At 43.0% G+C, this 12882-nt stretch overlaps 1 protein-coding gene across 1 annotated transcript in view; it reads left to right on the top strand.

Moving 5' to 3' along the window:
* The first annotated feature begins 518 nt into the window (after positions 1-518).
* The window catches only part of Tk (Tachykinin), a 1255732-nt gene continuing 1243368 nt past the window's right edge, over positions 519-12882 (top strand). The window contains exon 1 of the mRNA XM_067142375.2: positions 519-602. The gene's annotated coding sequence lies outside the window, so the exon portion shown is untranslated. The remainder of the gene's footprint in view (positions 603-12882) is intronic.

Below are 12882 nucleotides of genomic sequence, written 5' to 3'. Positions count from 1 at the left end.
TCGTACATCAGAAAGTACGTAAATAAACAATAATTATATTTAAATAAGACACAGAAATAAAATTTCACGTGAAAAAGTTCTACTACCAAGGCTTTGACCAATTGATAATGGGTTGGTAAATATAATTAACTTTTAATTCATATTTCCTGTTCATAAATCCTTTAAATATGCTGAATAAGGGAGGAACTGAGCAAAGTTAAATGTGCATTTTGTTTTGAACTTTATGAATTATCTCTTAACTTCAAAGTAATCCCAACAACTTGTTTGGTAATGAGAAAAATGTAACTGGAGGAGGAAGTCCGCGTCCTTAATCAAGTGTGTAACCGAACAATTTGGTAGGTGGGAGGGGGGAGGTGAACTGGGTATATCACTCACGCTCACCCACGGTGCTCTTGCTGGACTTATCGATGTAGCTGGGGAAGGGGTAGGGGACGCGAGGCGACGCGAAGTGACGCTGCCCAGCGATTGGCTAAGGGAATCGTGACGTAACAGTGCACTCGCGCGGCGGGACTATAAGGTTTGGTGTAGAGGCGCGAGCTCATGAGCTGCAGTCGGCACCGACACCTGATCAACCTCGCTACATCGCGACACTCCACCACCAGGTAAGCACGCTGCCATGCCTTGCACACGCTAGCTTAGATCCGCACCCCTTCTTCAGCGAAAACGTTTCTTGGGTTGTACCAAATTGTGGTTTCTAAAACCCACTCAATCAGAAAAAGTGCAAGAATGATCATTTTTCGAAAAGAAAGTGGAAACTTGTCTTGAAAAGTAAATTTCGCGTACTTCACAAATGATATTTGATTCAAGATAGTTCATATAACATTACATCTATTTCAGTGCAATTATTCTTACCTCAATCTTAACTTTTCCAACTTTAATATTCAGTAACACCTAGAATTTAACAATAACACGTAGTGGTTCATTGAAGACCGTACTTAGAGACAAAATGACGAGTTTGATGTATTTGAATAAATTGTTTGATTACAGATTTCTCTCAAATCTAGACCTATAAAGAATACTAATCATTTTAAAATTAATAATAACACGAAAAGTAGAGATAAAGAACTGTAGAGTGTTTACAGAATTGAATCTTGTTTTCAAAATGTTGTTATCGTTAATTCGGTTAATTGTGTGGGCAAAAAATATCAACGTACACAGAGTTATTTACACAGAATTCATCATTAAGACATTCAACCACAGGTGTTTAGTTCATTTGAATATATTTCCTGTTTGGTATATTCTTATCATATGTATTTCTAGCTGAAAGTAAAGATATAGAAGAAATAAAGATTCATAGCCGTGCAAGTATTGCTGAACTTAGCACTTTAATAAGATACTTAGTTTTCTGAAAGACACGAAATGAATGGTCTAAATGAACCATTCTTCGTCCCATAGTTAATTTTACGTATAATATATTTATAAGAAACGGGATACGAAAGTGACAGGTAACAATATTGGGGTTCCGAATACAAATAGGTGTCTCATCGTATTTCAAATCCAATTTTCTCTAAATATTATTTTTAAAGAAAAAACAATATCATAGCAGTTGAAATCGCATTCAGATTTAATGTGATCATATGAACGTAATGAAAAATTTCAATTAAAGAGTATTAGTTAGAGTCGAACAAGGAACCATAAATATAAACAATAGCCAATTGACGTGCAAACATTACATTCATTGATTGGACAGCACGTTCCATTCATAAATATCTTGTTTACCAGCACACATGAAAATTGATACCTCCCTATCTTCTTAATATTCTTTAAAGGAAAACCTATTAAAATTAATAAGAATTATAGCGAATGTGAGATATAATGAAATAATATACTTAATTGCTGTTTGAGTGATAAATTATATGGCCACTCGGACGTAAGCTTTCGCATCGCGTCTCTTATGATATTCTTCGTACGTCCATATATTCATCGCTGAAATTCTGATTTGCAGAGTCTCTGATAAGACTGTAATACAAGACGTGACTGTATTATAAATAACCCCTGTAAAGTCCCGTGCGATAGTCTCGTAACATGTTCGACCCACCAACTCAACTTATTGTCATTCCGCAAGTCGCTATCTGTCAACAAATGAAACTCACTCTTTTCAAATACCGTCAAATACTACGTAGCATAAAGATAGACAATTACCTATTACCTGAACTACAGAATATCGAAGACAATAGGTCTAGAATGTTATAAAATTGATGCTTGACGCAGAGACACAATTTTTATAGTAAAATGACTTCCTTGCACAAAACATAGTTTACTTTGAAATAAACTTTTATGACAAAATCTATTCAGATCATCGCAACCTCCAGTTAAGCTGTTCTATACGGATAGCATTCTTTTACAACCTCGTATATCTCAATGATGTTCCTACCCATTCATTAAGACTGGTCATATTTATTATTGCAGTCCATCAGAAAAAATGTCTTTGTGTTTATTTTCCCATGCTAACGTGTAAGGGAAAGTTGACCTCACCACAGCGTATTGTAGGGATGTTTACATGGCGAATTTACGCACTCCTCCAGTATAATGTATTTAAGGTTCATTTTGTTTACACATTAGCAAAGGAAAATGAACACAAAGTCCGCCTCTGTGCTGCAGGGATTAGTGTGATTAGCTGCCACCCCCGGAGGCCCGGGTTCGTATTCCGGCTCAGCCACGAAATTTGAAAAGAGGTACGAGGGCTGGAACGGGGTCCACTCAGACTCGGGTGGTCAACTGAGTAGAGGGAGATTCGATTCCTTCCTCAGCCATCCTCGAAGTGGTTTTCCGTGGTTTCCCACTTCTCCTCCAGGCAAATGCCGGGATGGTACCTAACTTAAGGCCGCAGCCGCTTCCTTCCCTCTTCCTCGTCTATCCCTTCCGATCTTCTCATCCCCTCACAAGGCCCCTGTTCAGCATAGCAGGTGAGGCCGCCTGGGCGAGGTACTGGTCCTCCTCCCCTGTTTTATCCCTGACCCAGAGTCTGAAGCTCCAGGACACTCTCCTTGAAGCGGTAGAGATGGGACCCCTCACTGAGTCTGAGGGAAAAACCAACCCTGGAGGGTAAGCAGATTAAGAAAGAAAAAAAGAAAGAAAGAAAGAAAGAAATTAACACAAAGAAACTTATTCTGATGGCTGGGATGCGTGACCAGTCTTAAGGAATATAATGGTTAGGAAGAGCATTGGGACACAAAAGGTTTTAAAAGAAAGCCATCGATATGTTCTGTCCATTAATTTTTCGTCAGATAATACACATCATCGACGTTATAATTCATTGCCTTTCCCTTCTTTTCCCTTGATAATATATTTCCTTATTATAAGGATACAAAACAGGACTGGGACGAATAGAGTACTGCTTTGTGTGAGAAGTGATGCACTTACGAAAACTGATATTAATGAAAAAACAGTTGGCACGTGATTCACATGACAGCCAATACTAACGTATATCAGTGGAATAACGGACGGTTATAAATAGCATAAATTATTTTGCCACTTTATTTCCTACCTTTGGGCTGTACGGTTATGAGCCCCAGGTATTAATGGTTAGAGAACATAAATAATTCCTTAACTGACGTCATTCTGATCTCAATAACTGTGAACTTGCCTATTGGGTTATCAACCTTAACGCTGGCTTGACCCTCAATTATCACCACAAATGTTATAGGGAGACTAAAATGAGGCATACTTGGAAAAATGAGGATAATTTTTGCCATTGCTTTCCTGACTGGGTCAGAAAGTGTTATTTCATCATGAGTGGCCCTGTGAGTATCATCATTCACAACATCGAGATGCACAATAACATACCAGGTGAGACCGCCTGGGCAAGGTACTGGTCCTCCTTCCTAGTTGTATCCCTGACCCATAGTCTCAAGCTCCAGGGTACTGTCCTTGAGGCGGTAGAGGTGGGATCCCTCACTGAGTCCGCTCCATATGTCATTACTCAGCACACTCAGACCTCAGCAGCTTCCAAACTGCCAAAGCCATAAACGAGGCTGAGTCTTGGGTGGAAGCTGCATTTTGCTCTGGTCTATGCCATGAAGGTACTGGTCCTCCTTCCTAGTTGTATCCCTGACCCATAGTCTCAAGCTCCAGGGTACTGTCCTTGAGGCGGTAGAGGTGGGATCCCTCACTGAGTCCGCTCCATATGTCATTACTCAGCACACTCAGACCTCAGCAGCTTCCAAACTGCCAAAGCCATAAACGAGGCTGAGTCTTGGGTGGAAGCTGCATTTTGCTCTGGTCTATGCCATGAGAGAGACGTACAAGTACTACAACCATCAGAAAATGGCAGCAGGCGCTATGGGTTGGGATATAGTACCATATCTGAAGTACTTATTTGATTATTGTTTGGTCGGAGGAGCTATACCAGATGAATGGAGAGTTGCTATAGTAGCCCCTGTGTATAAGGGAAAGGGTGATAGACATAAAGCTGAAAATTACAGGCCAGTAAGTTTGACATGCATTGCATGTAAGCCTTGGGAAGGCATTATTTCTGATTATATCAGACATGTTTGTGAAACTAATAACTGGTTTGATAGAAGGCAGTTTGGTTTTAGGAAAGGTTATTCCACTGAAGCCCAACTTGTAGGATTCCAGCAAGATATAGCAGACATCTTGGATTCAGGAGGTCAAATGGACTGTGTCGCGATTGACCTGTCTAAAGCATTTGATAGGGTGGATCATGGGAGACTACTGGCAAAAATGAGTGCAATTGGACTAGACAAAAGAGTGACTGAATGGGCTGCTATATTTCTAGAAAAAAGATCTCAGAGAATTAGAGTAGGTGAAGCTTTATCTGACCCTGTAATAATTAAGAGAGGAATTCCTCAAGAAAGTATTACCGGACCTTTATGTTTTCTTATATATATAAATGATATGAGTGAAGGAGTGGAATCAGAGGTAAGGCTTTTTGCGGATGATGTTATTCTCTATAGAGTAATAAATAAGTTCAAAATTGTGAGCAACTGCAATGTGACCTCGAAAATGTTGTGAGATGGACAGCAGGCAATGGTATGTTGATAAACGGGGTTAAAAGTCAGGTTGTGAGTTTCACAAATAGGAAAAGGCATCTCAGTTTTAATTACTGCGTTGATGGGGTGAAAGTTCCTTTTGGGGTTCGTTGTAGGTATCTAGGTGTTAATATAAGGAAAGATTTTCATTGGGGTAATCACATAAATGGGATTGTAAAACAGGGTACAGATCTCTGCACATGGTTATGAGGGTGTTTAGGGGTTGTAGTAAGGATGTAAAGGAGGGGGCATGTAAGTCTCTGGTAAGACCCCAACTAGAGTATGGTTCCATTGTATGGGACCCTCACCAGGATTACCTGATTCAAGAACTGGAAAAAATCGAAAGAAAAGCAGCTCGATTTGTGCTTGGTGATTTACGACAAAATAGTAGCGTTACAAAAATGTTGCAAAGTTTGGGCTGGGAAGAACTGAGAGAAAGAAGGAGAGCTGCTCGACTAAGTGGTATGTTCCAAGCTGTCAGCGGAGAGATGGCATGGAATGACATTAGTAGACGAATAAGTTTGAGTGGCGTTTATAAAAGAAGGAAAGATCAGAATATGAAGATAAAGTTGGAATTCAAGAGGACAAACTGGGGCAAATATTCTTTTATAGGAAGGGGAGTTAGGGATTTGAATAATTTACCAAGGGAGATGTTCAATAAATTTCCGATTTCTTTGAAATCATTTAGGAAAAGGCTAGGAAACAACAGATAGGGAATCTGCTACCCGGGCGACTGCCCTAAATGCAGATCAGTATTGATTGATTGATTGAGTGAATATACCGATGATTATTTCTGGAATGGGCTTGGGTGAGGTTCTTTAGGATTTGAGAAATAGCATTAGCCAGTAACTGCCCTAGCGATTGCAGAGGATAATCTCTCACTCACAGTCTCTCTCACTGGTGCAGGTGTTGTGTACGTATAGTGAATTGTATAGGGGCAATGCATCTATAAACAAGGGGTTTATCATTTAGGATATCTCAAGAATATTACAGAAAGTACAGTGACTCTCGAAATATTTGGGATATAGGATGTAGAAGCAAGAAAGCAACCAAGCAACCAATCTTGCAGTTTTACTTGACATCTGACATTGTAACCATAGCCCCCGGACCTCCATTTTTAATTGGAATCCGAAGTTATTATTATTTGTTTACAATTTGGTTACGTCGTACCGACTGTGGAATAGGAAACGGCTAGGATTGGGAAGGAAGCGGCATTGGTCTTAATTAAGATATATTTACCTGGTGTGAAAATGGTAAACCAAGGAAAACCATCTTCAGGGCTGCCGACAGTGGGGTTCAAACCTCCCATCTCCCGGTTACTGATGATGATGATGATGCTTGTTGTTTAAAGGGGCCTAACATCGAAGGTCATCGGCCCTCTCCCGGTTACAAGCTCACAGCTGTGCACTCCACACCATACGGCCCCCTCGCCCGGTGATCCGAAATTCAGGGAGGTAAAATTTCGTTTCAAAAATCTTACATGCGTTGCTCGAAACTCGAGCCACGCCGGAATGGTGAGAAGTAAGTGACGATGCTACTCGGCGTTTACGCTCCAAGTCAGGGATAAGCTGAAGAAAGCTTTCATTTAAGAAATATATCTGTAGATTATCGAACAACCAGCAACAATATTCAAAATATTTACTGGAACGGGAAATGTATAGACCTAGTCTTTCTAATGTGGCATATTAATAAATGTATGTATTTTGGGTATTCAGCCCGAAGGCTGGTCTGATCCCCCACAGCTCCACCAAAGGCTATCATAGACAGCCTAGGCGTCGCTGAAGAGGCATACTAGGGAAATGAGGAGTGAGGTGGTTTCCCATTGCTTTCCTCACCGATTAACAAATGAGATAACGAATGGGGAATGGAGTCTGAATTGTCAACGAATTAGATTCATGTGCCCAATATCGTGTATTTAATCCTGGACAACGTCGGTGAAATTTTGAAAATCAATAGTTCACTCTGTCGTCTATATCAGCATTATGAGAGTACGCAAGTACATGCCGTACGTCTCCAAATGCATATCTTATATTTTCCGTGTTGTTTCCTGTTCGCGAGAAAAAAATAGTTGCCGTGACTTATGACTCGACCTCCGTAAATGCAGAGTGTGAATATTTTCTTTATTTGGTATCAAATCTGGTCTTTCGGGGATGGATTTGCGGAACGAGCTTTCTCAGCGACCCTAATCACACGGCTCCCCACCCCCGCCACCCTAATATCCCCGATAATTATATATTTACTTTTTGATTTACGTCGCACTGACACAGATAGGTCTTATTGCGATGTTGGGCTAGGAAAGGCCTAGGAATGGGAAGGAATCGGCCGTGGCCTTCATTAAGGTACAGCCCCAGAATTTGCCAGGTGTGAAATGGGAAACCACGGAAAACCATCTTCAGAGCTGCCGACAGTGGGGCTCGACCCCGCTATCTCCCGCATGCGAGCTCACAGCTGCGCGCCCCTAACCGCACTGCCAACTCGCCAGGTAATCACAGAAGTCTTCGTCGTTTTGGACATATGATTACTTCATGTGACCTCTCATTAAGGATGGGCAATGTAGAGCAATCTTAAATGTCGCACAGTTGGTTAATCCTATGTTCTTCCCCTACCACTTTCCAGAACCACCAATGCATGGACATTGTACTCTGTGTGTGTGTGTGTGTGTGTGTGTGTGTGTGTGTGTGTGTGTATGTGTGTGTGTGTGTTGGGGGAGGGGGTATGTAGGTGGAGGGTTGAGTGCAAGGAGAATTCTGTATTTGTGCTGGTTCCCAAGGGACAAGCCATTACGGCAAACATCTACTGCGAACAACCTGAAGAAGACGAGGAGCCTCCCCAGCATAGAGAGCCGGCGCTCACGCTGTGCTTATGTGCTTAGGTTACAGGACAATGCTCGGTCATGCGTGGTACGAGTCTTACACCCTTACATGTCTTCATTCGGAAATCACGTAATCGTTTCCTATATTCTCTCCATAACTCACCGGAAAATTACCACAAGCAGGGGGAATATTTTAGAAAATTTCCAATTGTGGAACACTATAGGATTCTTTTAGATTCAAATGATCTAAACTTCTTTCACAATATTATTTTTGACCTCATTCTTCGCAGGGAGCTGCGTGGTTTCGCTGTCTGCGGCCTTTGCTTTACTTCTTCTTTTTAATCTGTTTACCCTCCAGGGTCGGATTTTCCCTCGGACTCAGCGAGGGATCCCACCTCTACTGCCTCAAGGGCAGTGTCCTGGAGTTTCAGACTTTGGGTCGGGAGATACGACTGGGGAGAATGACCAGTACCTCGCCCAGGCGGCCTCACCTGCTTTCCTGAACAGGGGCCTCGTGGAGGGATGGGAAGATTGGATGGGATAGGCAAGGAAGAGGGAAGGAAGCGGCCGTGGCCTTAAGTGAGGTACCATCCCGGCATTTTCCTGGAGGAGAAGTGGGAAACCACGGAAAACCACTTCCAGGATGGCTGAGGTGGGAATCGAACCCACCTCTACTCAGTTGACCTCCACAGGTTGAGTGGACCCCGTTCCATACCTCATGCCACTTTTCAAATTTCGTGGCAGAGCCGGAAATCGAACCTGGACCTCCAGGGGTGGCAGCTAATAACGCTAACCACTACACCACAGAGGCGGACCTTTGCTTTACTACCGTCCTTTATGGCAAAATGTCTTTTGGTTAACAGGAATTTTCCAGGTTGAGTGCCTCAGACGGTGCAAGAGCTAATCTTCGGAGTCCTAATTAACTGGTTCAATCCACGCTTAGTCCGGAATATTGGAATGTGTTCAAGTCGATAAATTTCCTTACACGTGAAAGAGTTCATGCGGGGCAAAATTCTGGTTATTCCGTGTCTTCGGAAACCGCAAGATTAGTTAGTAGTCAGTAGTAGTTAGTTATATTATAAATATTAGTATTATTATTATTATTATTATCAAGGAAGATGTGACCGCATTCTCTATGTTAGGTATCACACTGATATTCTCTAGGAGGTGAAGTGGCGTTACTACGGTCATGTACTTTATTATAGGGTGGGATATGAACCCATTTCTCTTTATAGTTGTCTTGAAAATGCTAAATCTGTCTCATTTTAGTGCGCATATTGAACTTGAAATCCGTAACAGTAGAGACCGGAACTGGGAAACTTTATTAGTGCCGCAGCTACGTTGCACTTACATGCATCCTGAGCTGGTATTAAGTTGTGGTAGATTGGGCAGCGGTCCGCCTCTGTGGTGTAGTGGTTATTGTGAATAGCTGCCACCCCCGGAGGCCCGGGTTCGATTCTCGGCTCTGCCACGAAATTTGAAAAGTGGTACGAGGGCTGGAACGGGGTCCATCCAGCCTTGGGAGGTCAACTGAGTAGAGGTGGGTTCGATTCCCACCTCAGCCATCCTGGAAGTGGTTTTATGTGGTTTCTCACTTCTCCTCCAGGCAAATGCCGGGATGGTACCTAACTTAAGGCCACGGCTGCTTCCTTCCCTCTTCCTTGTCTATCCTTTCCAATCTTCCCATCCCGCACCAAGGCCCCTGTTCAGCATAGCAGGTGAGGCCGCCTGAGCGAGGTACTGGAGGGTAAGCAGATGAAGTAAGTAAGTAAGTAGTAGTAGATGGATGTAAAATTGTGTTATGTACATATTTTGCACTTGGGAATTATCACAATGGCAATGACTACTTCAGTTAGTGGAGCGTTGTAATCAAATGAAAAATATAAGTTACACTTTAAAATATTACAACCAAAGTTTGTATGAAAACGAAAAGTAATATGAAACATCAAAACAACGCATGGTATCATGGTAACGAAAGGAGATCAATAAATAATACATTAAAAATTGCTTTCGATTAGCGTAACGTTATAATTTCAACCAATCCTATAGGAATTCATGCAAGATTTACGACTATGTTTAACCCAACTGTTATCACCCGAGGCTTTTAAATTAGGTGGCCACCATTCGAATACTAGCCTAAACACAGGGGATTTCTAAGATGAAATAATGATCCTCATTCCTCTCACTGAGTTTACTCAAACTTGATGGGCTACGCAACGTAGTTCATTAGCCGCTTGCCACCTAAACACAAAGTAACAGGAAGAAATATAGACACTAAAGATAGACGGTAGATGCTGAATACACAGTGCACCAGCCCTCACGTCAAATTTAAAATCTCAAGCTTATCTAACTGAAGCTTCAATGCCTATCTGCCTACCCCAAGACCATGAACGCTACTATTTATGTTTATAATGATTTATGATTGATGATCCATCAATACTTCATCTATCTCGGAGATTACCAAAGGGCCAATGACCTAGATGTCAGGCCCCTTTAAACAACAAGCATCAAGAGATTACCAAATGACAAAGTACACTTAAAAATACTTGTACGGTACTGTAGGTACACACTTAATCAACACCATGAACTAAAGTTAACTGTTGTACTGGTGACTTCAAAGAATGCTTTTTTTTTGCTAGGGGCTTTACGTCGCACCGACACAGATAGGTCTTATGGCGACGATGGGGTAGGAAAGGCCTAGGAGTTGGAAGGAAGCGGCCATGGCCTTAATTAAGGTACAGCCCCAGCATTTGCCTGGTGTGAAAATGGGAAACCACGGAAAACCATCTTCAGGGCTGCCGATAGTGGGATTCGAACCTACTATCTCCCGGATGCAAGCTCACAGCCGCGCGCCTCTACGCGCACGGCCAACTCGCCCGGTCTTCAAAGAATGAACACCGAGTTTGTTTGCTTGTTTCTTTTCAATTTTGCTTTACGCCGCACCGACACAGATAGGTTTTATGTCGACCATGGGTAGGAAAATCTTAGCAGTGGGAAAGAAGCAGCCGTGGCCCTAATTAACGTACAGCCCAAGCATTTGTCTGATGTGGGAATGGGAAACTACGGAAAACCATCTTCAGTGCTGCCGACAGTGGGGTTCGAACCCGCTATCTCCCGGAAAAATAAATTCATTACTGCGTGCTCCTAACCGCACGCCAAGTTTCCCGGTGAACACCGTGTTGATCGTTACCTAGCTGTACTTACTCATAAAAGAAGAATCACTACCACGACTACCTCAATATTGTGATGACAACATGAGCTATGATCTATCTGTTAAGTCAAAGCCTCTGGCAAATACTCTACGAACAAACAGGAAGAGTGCTTTTGGCTCCAACCCTCCGTCTAGCAATGAATACAACTAATGTTAGAGAAGTTGCGTGGTTCTACCCCACGGCTGAATGGTCAGCCATTCGGTTCAGAGGGTCCAGGGTTCGATTCCCGGAATAATCGGGGATTTTAATCTCATCTGAATAACTATTTTGGCTCGAGGACTGGGTGTTTGTGTTCACCCCAACACTCACCTCTTGATATTCACCACCACAGAATTAAATCCCACCAATTGGGGTTGGCGTCAGGAAGGACATCCAGCAGTAAAACAGGGCCAAATCAACACAGCGACACAGTTCGCATCCGCGACCCCACAGCTGTGGGAAAAGTTGTAGAAGGGGACCTATTTAATTCAGGTCCTCCACATTTCGGTTTTCGGAGAAGCCCAGGTACCGCAATTTTTTTTTCCCCACAGGTGTTTTCTTACGTTTTGATAAAGCTACCGACTTTAGTACCTTCAAATACCACCGAACCGAGCTGGGATTGAATTCGTCAAATTGAATTGGTGTCAGAAGGTGAGCACTCTACTCAGTAAAATTGACGTCACTGAGATCGTAGCCTGTATATGTTTGCAATAAGATATGATCAACGCCTAGGTGGCATTTTCCACCTCCTGGCTGAATGGTGAGCGTTCCGTAAAAGTAGTTATATACAGCATTATTATTAAGATCCATTGCATAATGAAAATGAAAACCTACAACCTGTTTTCCAGTCATTGACCGGGTCAGGGATGTAATGAATGAAGCAGATGTAGGCTGTTAGTACGATGGGGTCGCCACTCCCAAAGTGAATTATTAATGAATGATAGATGCTATGAAATGAGAATGGAGAGTGTTGCTGGAATGAAAGATGACAGGGAAAACCGGAGTACCCGGAGAAAAACCTGTCCCGCCTCCGCTTTGTCCAGCACAAATCTCACATGGAGTGACCGGGATTTGAACCACGGTATCCAGCGGTGAGAGGCCGACGCGCTGCCGTCTGAGCCACGGAGGCTCCTCCAATTGCATAATGTTGGGTCGATAATACGTATTGCGGCCAATGGAAATCATGTCGATACGTCTCATGCCGACATCTTGGGCAAATCGATGTGCCTCTTCTCTAGTTCGAAGATATTTTTCCTTTCTTAATCCGTTTAGAGTCCAGGTTTGGTTTATCCATCGGACTCAGCGAGGGATCCCACTTCTACCACATCAAGGGCAGTCTATTGGAGCGTGAGATTTTAGGCCGGGGGAAACAACTGGGAAGGAAGACAAGTGCCTCGACCAGGCGGCCTCACCTGACATGCCGTACAGAAGTCTTGTGGGGCTAATGGGATGATTAGAAGGGATAGATAAGGAAGAGGGAAGAATGCGGCCGTGTCCTCTAGTTAGGTACCATCCCGGCATTTGCCTGGAGGAGAACTGGGAAACCACGGAAAACCACTTCGAGGATGGCTGAGGAGGGAATCGAACCCCCTTCTACTCAGTGTACCTCCCGAGGCTGAATGGACCCCGTTTCAGTCATTGTACCACTTATCAAATTTCGTGGCAAAGCCGGGAATCGACCCCCGGGCCTCCGATGTCGGCTGCTTATCGCACTAACCACTACACCACAGAGGCGGACATTAATTTATTTACTGTAAACATTTTGAAATTCTCGATGAGTTTGACTTGTCTTATCTTATCTTAATCTGTTTATCCTCCAGGGTTGGTTTTCCCCTCTGACTCAGCGAGGGATCCCACTTCTACCGCCTCAAGGGCAATGTCCTGGAGC

The sequence above is a fragment of the Anabrus simplex genome, chromosome 2, assembly GCF_040414725.1.
Source record: "Anabrus simplex isolate iqAnaSimp1 chromosome 2, ASM4041472v1, whole genome shotgun sequence".
NCBI lineage: Eukaryota > Metazoa > Arthropoda > Insecta > Orthoptera > Tettigoniidae > Anabrus > Anabrus simplex.
This window is presented reverse-complemented; position numbering and strand designations above follow the sequence as displayed.